We start from the raw sequence: 12,700 nt of genomic DNA on the forward strand, positions 1-12,700 counted from the left end.
CTCAAACTATTGCACAATTGGATTCATCTCACAGGCTAGTAAAGTAATGCTCAAAATTCTCCAAGCCAGGCTTCAGCAATATGTGAACCGTGAACTTCCTGATGTTCAAGCTGGTTTTAGAAAAGGCAGAGGAACCAGAGATCAAATTGCCAACATATGCTGGATCATGGAAAAAGCAAGAGAGTTCCAGAAAAACATCTATTTCTGCTTTATTGACTGTGCCAAAGCCTTTGACTGTGTGGATCACAATCAACTGTGGAAAATTCTGAAAAAGGTGGGAATACCAGACTATCTGATCTGCCTCTTGAGAAATTTGTATGCAGGTCAGGAAGCAACAGTTAGAACTGGACATGGAACAACAGACTGGTTCCAAATACGAAAAGGAGTACGTCAAGGCTGTATATTGTCACCCTATTTATTTAACTTATATGCAGAGTACATCATGAGAAATGCTGGGCTGGAAGAAACACAAGCTGGAATCAAGATTGCCGGGAGAAATATCAATAACCTCAGATATGCAGATGACACCACCCTTATGGCAGAAAGTGAAGAGGAACTCAAAAGCCTCTTGATGAAAGTGAAAGTGGAGAGTGAAAAAGTTGGCTTAAAGCTCCACATTCAGAAAACGAAGATCATGGCATCCGGTCCCATCACTTCATGGGAAATAGATGGGGAAACAGTGGAAACAGTGTCAGACTTTATTTTTCTGGTCTCCAAAATCACTGCAGATGGTAACTGCAGCCATGAAATTAAAAGACGCTTACTCCTTGGAAGGAAAGTTATGACCAACCTAGATAGCATATTCAAAAGCAGAGACATTACTTTGCCAACAAAGGTTTGTCTAGTCAAGGCTATGGTTTTTCCAGTGGTCATGTATGGATGTGAGAGTTGGACTGTGAAGAAGGCTGAATGCCGAAGAACTGATGCTTTTGAACTGTGGTGTTGGAGAAGACTCTTGAGAGTCCCTTGGACTGCAGGGAGATCCAACCAGTCCATTCTGAAGGAGATCAACCCTGGGATTTCTTTGGAAGAAATGATGCTAAAGCTGCAACTCCAGTACTTTGGCCACTTCATGCAAGGATTTGACTCATTGGAAAAGACTCTGATGCTGGGAGGGATTGGGGGCAAGAGGAGAAGGGGACAACAGAGGATGAGATGGCTGGATGGCATCACTGACTCGATGGACGTTGAGTTTGAGTGAACTCCGGGAGTTGGTGATGTACAGGGAGGCCTGGCGTGCTGCGATTCATGGGTCACAAAGAGTCAGACATGACTGAGCAAGTGATCTGATGTGATCTTATTTGGAACCAGTTTGTCCTTCCAAGTCCAGTTCTAACTGTTGCTTCTTGATCTGCATACAGGTTTCTCAGGAGGCAGGTCAGGTGGTCTGGTATTCCCATCTCTTTCAGAATTTTCCACAGTTTGTTGTGATCCACATAGTCAAAGGTTTTGGCATAGTCTATAAAGCAGAAATAGATGGTTTTCTGGAACTCTCTTTCTTTTTCCATGATCCAGTGGATGTCGGCATTTTGATCTCTGGTTCCTTTGCCTTTTCTAAATCCAGCTTGAACATTTGGAAGTTCACAGTTTACGTACTGTTGAAGCCTGGCTTGGAGAATTTTAAGCATTACTTTGCTAGTGTTGTGAGGTGAGTGCAATTGTACAGTAGTTTGAGCATTCTTTGGCATTGCCTTTCTTTGGGATTAGAATGAAAACTGACCTTTTCCAGTCCTGTGACCACTGCTGTATTTTCCAAATTTGCTGGCATACTGAGGGCAGCACTTTCACAGCACCATCTTTTAGGATTTGAAATAGCTCAACTGGAATTCCATCACCTCGACTAGCTTTGTTCATAGTGATGCTTCCTAAGGCCCTCTTGACTTTGCATTCTAGGTTGTCTGGCTCTAGGTGAGTGATCACACCATTGTGGTTATCTGGGTCATGAAGATCTTTTTTGTATAGTTCTTCTGTGTATTCTAGCCACCTCTTCTTAATCTCTTCTGCTTCTGTTCTGTTCAGTTCATTTCAGTCGCTCAGTCATGTCCGACTCTTTGCGACCCCATGAATTGCAGCACGCCAGGCCTCCCTGTCCATCACCAACTCCCAGAGTTCACTCAGACTCACGTCCATCAAGTCAGTGATGCCATCCAGCCATCTCATCCTCTGTTGTCCCCTTCTCCTCTTGCCCCTAATCCCTCCCAGCATCAGAGTCTTTTCCAATGAGTCAACTCTTCGCATGAAGTGGCCAAAGTGCTGGAGTTGGAGCTTTAGCATCATTCCTTCCAAAGAAACCCCAGGGCTGATCTCCTTCAGAATGGACTGGTTGGATCTCCTTGCAGTCCAATGCACTCTCAAGAGTCTTCTCCAACACCACAGTTCAAAAGCATCAGTTCTTCGGTGTTCAGCCTTCTTCACAGTCCAACTCTCACATCTATACATGACCACAGGAAAAATGATAGCCTTGACAAGATGGACCTTTGTTGTCAAAGTAATGGCTCTGCTTTTGAACATGCTATCTAGGTTGGTCATAACTTTCCTTCCAAGGAGTAAGCATCTTTTAATTTCATGGCTGCAGTCACCATCTGCAGTGATTTTGGTTGTGCCCATCTTTGCATGAAATGTTTCCTTGGTATCTCTAATTTTCTTGAGGAAATCTCTAGTCTTTCCCATTCTATTGTTTTCCTCTGTTTCTTTGCATTGATCACTGAGGAAGGCTTTCTTATCTGTCCTTGCTATTCTTTGGAACTCTGCATTCAAATGGGTATATCTTTCCTTTCCTCCTTTGCCTTTCGCATCTTTTCTCAGCTATTTTTAAGGCCTCCTTGAATAGCCATTTTGCCTTTCTGCATTTCATTTTCTTGGGGATGGTCTTGATCCCTGCCTCCTGTACAATGTCACAAGTCTCCATCCATAGTTCTTCGGGCAATCTATCAGATCTAATCCCTTGAATCTATTTGTCACTTCCACCATATAATTGTAAGGGATTTGATTTATGTCATACCTGAATGGATACTTCAAATCTTTACTTATATTTGAAAAATCAATGCCATTTAGTATTAAGGTTGGGGGTAAAGGACTGGAGAGACTATATCTGTGTGTCAGATATTGAGATTAGAGTACAGATGAGAGATGGTGCTGAGAATCTCACTGTTCAGTAAATGGATCAATAATTCCTGTTTTAGTCCTTGACCTGCCGCTTCACTCTACTCTGCTTAATGTCACTGACTTCAAGTCTCCTCCAGTTTAAATCCAGAGAATAAATCTAGTGCTCCTGAAACACAGGTGGCCAGGGTCCAACCACTTATATGTCCCCTTTTATCTTTATATATCCCTCTCCCTCATCTTCTGCAACATGTGGCACTCCAAGGGCTGAGCCTCCAGAGGGTGTTCATGGTATATTTATAGTAATCGGGTATAATCTAGGGTAGTTGGCATACTTCTAGTCTAGTCAGTGCTATCTCCTCATTTCTTTCTGTCCTCCAAAAATTTTTCATCCACGCCTATAGTCTCTCTGCACTCTCTGTCCTTGTGAAAGAAAAACTTAATTTTATTCTTTTTTTGCCATTTTCTAAGAAGTGTTGAAGAGAGAGAGCATTTTTACTCTTCAAGTGGTGGCACGTGCCACTGAGGCCTCCCCGACTGCTCTGGTCCATTGTCCCTTTCTTTCTCAGGTCCCAGAGTTCTGGGAACAGATCACTAGTAGCTACTTTCTATTCCCTATTGATCTCTTCAACTAAAAATACTACTCCTGTATTCTATATCATACATTAGAACACTTGATCACTTTCCATCTTGGTCTCTCTTTACTTCACGCATCAGTAGATGACTCATTGCAGGAACAAAGACTAACATTTTTATGCAGCCCCACAATGCCTAAAATAGGAGATCTCAGACTTTAGTGTGTCTAAGGATCACTAAGAGAACTTGTTTAAAATGAAAATTCCCTCAGAGAAATTGAATATGCTGTGATACTGTCCTGAGAACTATCCATCTAACAGCACACCAATGTGATTCTGACTCAGGTAGTTTTGAACCGTAGTAGAGATATTATTGTCTAAGGAGACTTTGAAGCACCTTTTCAAGAAAAAATGAATTGATTACATTGCTAGATTTTTTTTTAATTCTTCCCCATTTTATTTTTAAAAGTATAGAATTCTGATTTCCCTTAATATACTATTGTGAATCAGATTGTTCATGAATTTTTCTGTTCTTTAGATTTGTTATAATTTTATTTCCCTTCAATACTTCTTACGGTTATAAATTTCATAAGTTTACAGCCATTCATACAAATTATAGTTCTATATTATTGTGTTTCCCTTAATTTCTTATAAGAGTCACAGGTGCTCTAGTTATTAAATCCCTGGATTTGACAAATGTATTAGTCAGCTCAGGCTGCCATGACAAAGAACCATAAGTTACCTGACTTAAACAATAGAAATTTATTTCCTCACAGTTCTGGAAGCTAGAAGATCAAAGTGAGAAGATAAGCATGGTTGGGTTCTGATGAACACCCTCTTCCAAGCTCATAGACTTCTGAGAGAGTTAACTTAGGCATGTTGCTAGGGAGACCAAGGCCCTTTAAGGATGAAATGAACATTCTTCATTTTTCACATTCTTTTACCTTAGACACGTAGACCTCGTGGGCAGCAGTATCTCTTCCTCAAGGACATGCATTTTTAAGCTCAGAATGTATGTTATGGGAGAAGGTTTGGGTAAAACTTCCACAGCCTTGAGCTCTGGTTTCTCCCACAACCTTGAGCTCTGGGTTAACCTGTTCCTTCTGGCTACTCTTGTGCTGATGTCATCCTAGGATTGTGTTATGGGATAGGGCCTGGGAAAAATTTTCACATCCTTGAGGCATTTTTTTCTATTCTCAGCAGCTAACAAAAGTATATAATGCTCTACTTAAACTAGCAAGGCTGGTAATCTTTCTACCCCCTTCTGATGTCTATGTCAGAAGCTTTTTTTTTCTGTTACTATCACTTTAATAAAATTTCTAGTACACAAAGCTATAAGTGACTGAGATTGTTGTTGGTCCCAGAGTTAAATCTTCTCCTTCGGAGACCACAAATCCAGCATTCACCAAACACCATAAGCTTTATCTATCATCTTTCACCTATCATCTCGCCTGGGATCCCAAGACAAGGTGTAAGCTATCATCTTGGGGGCTAAGCTAAAGCTATGGCTTCTTCGTCTTACTGCCTTCTCGCTGTGTGCTCGTATTAACTTTTCTTAGTATGTGCATGTGGAGTGAGGTAGAGAAAGTTCTCTTCTTTATAGCCACCAATACTGTCTCATTAGGACCCTATCCTTACAAGCTCAATTTACCTAAAAGCCTTAGCTCCAAATGCAGCCACATTGGAGATTAGGGCTTCAACAAATCAACTGGGGAATGGGGGGACCGACTGAGTCCAGAGCAGCAAATCACACACAGTACTTATGCACAGCTATAGTGACATCTAAACATGTACACGCAGGACTTGCCACAGGACTTTGAATGTGACAGGTGCTCAAGAAGCATTTGTTTGATGAGTAAGCACAGCTACACAACAGCTAAGGAGGGAAGATTATCTGATATGCTCTCCTTTACACAAAGTCAGTGTGTGAAAATGTTATAATATGCATATTTATATATTTGATTACACAAAAGAATTCACTTGGACTTCCTTAAGGCATAAGCATTTTTTTTAAATCCATTTATTCCTGTTTTTTTCCCCTAAAAAATAAATTGAGGTATATGTATAAAATGGATAATAAATTCAGTTAGTTTCCAAAAGGAACAAGTGATCAGATTCAGAATATGGATGGTTCATCTTCAAAGACTACATGAAAACTATGTTTGTCAATAGTCAGAGAGGTAGAGATTCAAGCTTTGGAAATTAAATGCATCCACATTTCACTGGCCAAAGGGAAGTCCCATGACCACATCTGACTTTAAGGGTAGAGACAGTATAATTCTCCCATGTATAAGAAGTGAACTGGACATTGAATTTGTTGGTGGTGGTGTTGTTCTTGTTTAGTCACTAAGTCGTGTCTGACTCTGTGACCCCACGGACTATAGGACTGTAGCCTGCCAGGCTCCTCTGTCTGTGGGATTTTCCAGGCAAGAATATTGGAGGGGGTTGCCATTTCCTCCCCCAGGGAATCTTTCTGACCCGTGATCGAACCCATGTTTCCCACACTGCAGGCGGATTCTTTACCACTGAGCCACCGGGGAAAGAGTATATGCATTCAACTTTTTTTTTTGGCTGTTCCGCTTGGCTTGCAGGTTAATGAATAGTAAGTAGTAAAGCCTGCCATAGTGACTATAGGAGCTTTTCCCATGCCAAATCTCATGTATTCTCCAAGGTATTTCCTGAAACATTTTATTTTTGCTAATTTGAGAGTTAGCTTCAATTCCTGATCACCACATAGAAAATGAAAGCCAGAGATGAATTTGAGTTTTACAGCTGCTGAAAAATGTGCAGCAATTTCTTTCCTACACCTCTCTTTGGTGTCTGAGTGGATCTGAAGAGACAATTTTGGTCTTTGAGGCTTCAGAATTGATTGAAAGTGAAATAATTAAGGTCTGTTGCTTTGCCCGAAAAAGCCAGAACCTGAAAGGTGCCCTCAGGGGAAGAGTAGCGTTTACGCACAATATGCTCTAGAGAAGAGAAATGCTGGCTCTTAACAAATCTGCTGAAAGCCTCCCTCAACAGCTTCTCAGCCTTGTCTCCTCAAAGAGCAGAACAGCAAGTTCAGTGAACAGAGACAGAAACCTAAGCTCTGCTGTCTGGAGTGCCTCTGGCAGGAAAGGGTCTTCCTCAGGACAGCATTCTCCGGGCTCACAGAGCGGGGAAAACTTGTCTTAGAAGGAAAGGTCAAATAGGAAAAGCAACAGTCCTCTCACAGTGAGCCCCAGCTCTGAGAGGATTCTGATGTGGTAGCTATAAAACTTACAATACTGCTTTAACAGAGTCAGAAATTCGTTGGAGTTGCCTCAGAAACAACCAATAAAACTACTAAAACTAACAGCTCTAAGAGTCTATGCAATGCTCTCTGCGATACTGAAGCTAAGTAATTCCCAAGTGAGCAGCTTCAATTTATTGTGGGTGGAGCGTTACAGAATAAAAGGAAAGAAAAGTGACATAAAGTGCCCATTTGTGACCGTCACAAACTCTAAAGCCATTTTATTTAGCTCAATTATGGGAAGGGCCATGACAGTAATTTAGACAGAAGAGGTTACTCATAAACTAATCTGACCAGAGGATGAATATAAACAGAACTTAACTGTGTATGAACAATATTGACTCCTGTTTGCAACATAGGTTTGGGGAGTATGCACTACGCTGCACCCTCTCTAACCAATTACCACTGAAGCAATCTGTTGAATTAACCAGCTATTCACAGTGTTATTGTGGAATATCTCAGCTAATACTACAGTATATTAAATCCTTACATCTGGTATAGTATTTTTAGACATCCATGTACTTTTTCAGATCTCACTAGTTGAATTGTATATTAAACCAAGCATTAAATGTATTTGTCCTCAGACTTGCTAATATTTGTTGTACCTGTTGTTTTAATTATATTTAATTACATATCATATAGACTAATGAAATGTAAATGTGAGAAGAAAGAGTTGTTTCTTTTATAAAAAATTAGTCTGAATGCCTTGGAAAGATTCAAATAAAAGTGAATTGTAGGAGAGAAATGTAAAATATTAAAGGAAAAAAATACATTTAGTGTAATTTTACCTAATTGTTTTAGAAATGACTTTACTTAGTTTTACAATAACTGAAAATGGACATCCTTATAATTATGGTAGGATTTATGCAAAATAGATTCAGAATTCCAATTGACTATATCTTGCCTAAAGAGAAAGAATTAATCCTACTTTACAAGATTTTTTAAATTATTCATACAAATCTAAGTAAACATTAAATTCTTAATATACACAAAGTATTATTTTTGGTTTTCATTTTTTCCAAATTTTTATTAGAAAAGTGTTCAAATCTATAGGAAAAAATACATTCACAGAACTATAAACACCTCTATACTTTCACCAAGTTTCACCAGCTTTACTATTTTGCCACATTCTTTATCTTTCTCCATACATATAGGGAGTGCTTCAGTCCATGGGATCACAAAGAGTCGGCAACTGAGTGACCCAACTGAACTGACACATATATTCACACATATGTGCACATTTTATGAACCATTTGAAACTGAAACACTTCACCCCTAGATATTCCAGCCAGCATTCCTAAGAGTACAGACATTCTCCTACATGAACAAAGCACTAATATCATATTGATAATAATCAATAATATCACCTAGTATCCTGTCCTTACTTAAATATTCCAGAAGCTTCTTAAATGTTTTCTATAGTTCTTTTTGTCACATCCAAAAGCCAAGTCAAGTTTTACACAAAGCATTTGCTTGTAATGTCTCTTTAATCTCTTTAGAGCAGCTTTATTTTCTTTTTTTTTTCTATGACATTCTTATTTTTTTTTATGAAGAGTCTACAACAGTTGTCCTAATGCCTATCTCATATATGGAGATGTCAGATTATTTTCTCAGTACTAGATTCAAATTCAAACTTTTTCCCCCAAGAACACTAAGTACATAAATGATATGCACTTCTTATTGCCTGATATCAAGTCATGATATTATTGTCACTGGTAGCAGTACCTGTACTAGTAATAATAAATTTGATCACTTGCTAAAGGCATGCTTTTTTCTTTTTGTGATAAGAAGTTAATCTGTGAGAAGATACCACACTATCACATGAATATTCCATTAACCAGAAACCTTTGATCCAATAGTTATAGCATTTATTAATGATCTTTGCCTAACTCAAGTATTACATAGTTTCAAAAGAAGAATCTCCTATTCTACTTTTATTAGTTTGTATTTCCTCCCCACACTCCAAAAAAGGAGTTTCTCTCCATTTTCCCTTTCTCTATATTTATCTTTCTTTAAGTACATCATGTTTCCCAGGTGGCTCAGTGCTATAGAACCTGCGTGCCAATGCAGGAAATGCTATTTCGATCCCTAGGTTGGGAAGATCCCCTGGAGAAGGAAATGGCAACCAACTCCAGTATTTTTGCCTGCAGAATCTCATTGACAGAGGAGCCTGGTGGGCTACAGCCCGTTAGGTCATAAAGAGTCAGACATAACTGAGTGACTGACACAATAGCAAGAACATCATGGACTCAGAAATCTCCTGCATTTAATATGTAAGCCATTACTTACATCTTTCATTTTTGATGCCCAAAGTATTCCAAATTCTGACAGTGTAAGAACTTTTCTATAGGCTTCTGTTTCTTTTTGAAATATCACCATTAGTCTTTGAATACTTTCTTGCTTTTCAGCACTAGACATTTTGTCCTTTCCCCAAACCAGACCTGGAATCAGCCATTTGTTGAGTAGAGGATGATATTTATAAAACATGGCATTTGATGTGTTTACTGTTATTAGGGTATCTTGCTTCTAGTCTATAATAATTCCTTAATATTATTAAAAATACACACAATGTTCAAATCTCTAGAAGTGTCAAATTTCTGCATGTCTGTGTCTTTTTCTTTCTGTCCCTCTTTTCCTCACCACTTTTCTTTATGTTCTTATGCTACAATCAGAATCCAAATAAGGTCAATACGTTGTAATTGGTTATGTGCCTTCTCTTATCTCTTTCTTTCTTTTCAATTTATTTGCTGAAGAAGTGCTGTCTATTCCCCTGTGGATTATTCCACAGTATGATTTTGCTGATTACATCCCCAAGGTATAATTCAGCATGTTCCTCTCCTTCTAGGATTTCCTATGAATTGGACACTAAATCTAGAGATTTTTTTTTATTTCTTGGCAAAGGTATCTCATAAGTGACATAATTTACTTTCAGTAGGAGGTGTGTAACACCTAGTTGATTCTTGATATGGTATGTCAAGAACCAATGAAGATCATTATTGAGATCCATTAATTTATTAGGATTGCAAAAGAGTGATACACTACTTATTCCATCTTCATAATTAGCTGAAATACTCATAAATACACATTTCCCATCACCAAATATCTGGTTACCCAGGAATATATTTTGAATCAGAAAATAAGAATATCTGTTTGATACCTTCCATTTAGCAGCAATCTTTTTTTCCAGAACAATGAGTTGATAACCTAGATAATCCAAAAGTGACCAATGATTTCTTTGCTATCACGCATTCATGGATTTAAACCAGTTTGACGTGTTTCAGATCACTGCAATTCTTTTCATAATTATGTTGACAGTGTTACACAGTTCATCCAAAAAGAGTCTATTCAAGATGGTTCCTTCATCCTTTTGATACAACACTAGTTGTCTTTGATAATTACTTTACTTTCTGATATAACAAGATATTTCAGGCTTACCTTGTACATTTTCTGCCCAAGATTGTGAAATCTGCGTTTCTTCATCAAGGTCTGGTTTCTTTAAATGGAAATTGAGATACAGAGACCACAATCAGTACCTAAAGATAGTCAATGATTTGGGATCATTATTGTTTCGCAGAGCACTTTAGTGGAAAGGGCTAGGAAACTGGTTTTTTTAATGATATAATAAAGCATGTGTTTTCACTGATATTTCCAATTCAAATCCAGAACTACAGGACTTTTTTTAACTTCATCAAGATACTTCATAAGTAACTGTAACTTTTATTAATTTTTTAAGATACTTCATCTTAGTATCTATATTTTTTCTCCTATGTAAAATATTCCAGCTGTTAATATCCAGTTATTATATTTTATCCCACAACACATACTCACCAGTCTCAAAATAGCACCTGCATTACCACCAACAATATGATTACCAAAACCAGTTTAATATTATTTTGTCTTTTTTGTTTTTTCCTTTGGCCCTTTGTATATAATACACTGGAGATATACAGTCAACTTTGGTTTAGTTAACTATAATACAAATTTAATAGACATAACACCCTTCTTTGTGATTGCGCTACCAGTCTCAAATGGTAAAGAATCTACCTGCAATGCAGGAGATCTGGGTTCTATCCCTGGTCAGGAAGATCCCCTGGCGGAGGAAATGGCAACCCACTCCAGTATTCTTGCCGGGGAAACTCCATGGACAGAGGAGCCTGGCAGGCTACAGTAAATGGGGTCGCAAAGAGTCAGACATGACTGAGTGACTAACACTTTCACCAATTTCATACATTTAATTTATTTTATGTTGTTTTTGTTTTTAGTATTATTTTTAATGTCATTTTGTTTATAATTATATAAAACACATTGTTACAAAGTCAAATCTATAAATCAAATTATGTTCACAGAAATGTAGCTTCTGTCTCCTTCATACCATGTTCTTTCCCAAAGAATAATAAGTATTTTTGTCTGTTTATTTAACTTTCCATTAAATATATACACTTCCCTGGTGGCTCAGATGGCAAAGAATCCACTTGTTGTATAGAAGATCAAGGTTCCACCTCTGGGTTAAGAAGATCCCCTGGAGAAGAGAATGGCTACCCAATCCAGTATTCTTGCTTGGAGAATCCCATGGACAGAGGAGCCTGGTGGGCTACAGTCCTTGGGGGTGCAAAGAGATAGACACAACTGAGTGACTAAGACACACACACATACACACACACACTCAAATACGTGTGTATTCTCTACTTTCTCCCCTTAAAAATACAGTAACATAAATGCACACTTTCTCCACCTCATTTTCTTTTCCATTGATACTACATATACTAGAGATCCTCTATAGAAGATATTCCTTATTTTCTTCTACAGCAGCATGATAATTTATTGTGTAGCATCCACAGTGTCCTGTTGATGAACAGGGAAAAGTTTAGAAATTTCCAGACTTGTGCTATCACAAATAATGCTGAACTAAAGAGCTTTTCACTTGGGTTCTTTGCATTTTTGCTGCTTTACTGCATTTTGCTACTGTACCTTCTAGAGCTCTAGAAATTAGAACACTAGCTCAAAGGTTATGTATGTATAATTTTGCTGTGTGTGGATAGTCACTCAGTCATGTCTCACAATTTGTGAACCCATGGACGGTAGCCCGCAAGGCTCCTCTGTCCATGGGGATTCTCCAGGCAAGAATACTGGAGTGGGTTTCCATTCCCTTCTCCAGGGTATCATCTAGACCCAGGGATCGAACCTAGGTCTCCCGCATTGCAGGCAGGTTCTTTGCCATCTGGGCCACTGTAATTTTGCTAGATGTTGACAAATTCCCCTCCAAATTATTGTATTATTTTGATTCCTATCAGAAATATATAAGAATATCCATTTTTCCCATAGTGTCACCAATAACATAGGTTATCAAACTTTTGAATTCTTGCCAATATGATAGGTAAAAATTAGTTTTTACAGTATGTTAATTTGCATTTCTCTTATTATAAATGAAGTGGAGCATTGTTTTACTGTTAAGAACAATTTCATGAGCTATTTAATTTGCTAGCCCTTTTTTTCTACAGAGTGGTTGACTTTTTTCTTCTCCATTTTAGAGGTTCTTTATACTTGGTCTGTGATAAAAATTGCAATTTTTTTTCAATTTTTCTTTTGTGTTTCTATGTTTGGTAAATGCCGGGGTCCAGCCCCGGCTGATCCAGGGTATTCGAAGCGGGGACGGCGTCGGCGACCTATTTATTTAAATATTTTATCAAAGATATAAAGAGTAATAGGATGAGGATAGCTCAGTAGGAAAATTCAGTGGAGAAAAGAGGCTGAG

General features: G+C 38.2%; 1 long non-coding RNA gene across 1 annotated transcript in view; it reads right to left on the reverse strand.

The window, feature by feature from the left end:
• Positions 1 to 10,618, reverse strand: part of LOC133235269 (uncharacterized) — a 364,846-nt gene extending 354,228 nt beyond the window's left edge. Inside the window, exon 1 of the long non-coding RNA XR_009732508.1 lies at positions 10,384 to 10,618. This is a non-coding gene — a long non-coding RNA (uncharacterized LOC133235269). The remainder of the gene's footprint in view (positions 1 to 10,383) is intronic.
• Between the last annotated feature and the right edge of the window lie 2,082 nt (positions 10,619 to 12,700).

This window comes from Bos javanicus, chromosome 22, assembly GCF_032452875.1.
Source record: "Bos javanicus breed banteng chromosome 22, ARS-OSU_banteng_1.0, whole genome shotgun sequence".
NCBI classification, from domain to species: domain Eukaryota; kingdom Metazoa; phylum Chordata; class Mammalia; order Artiodactyla; family Bovidae; genus Bos; species Bos javanicus.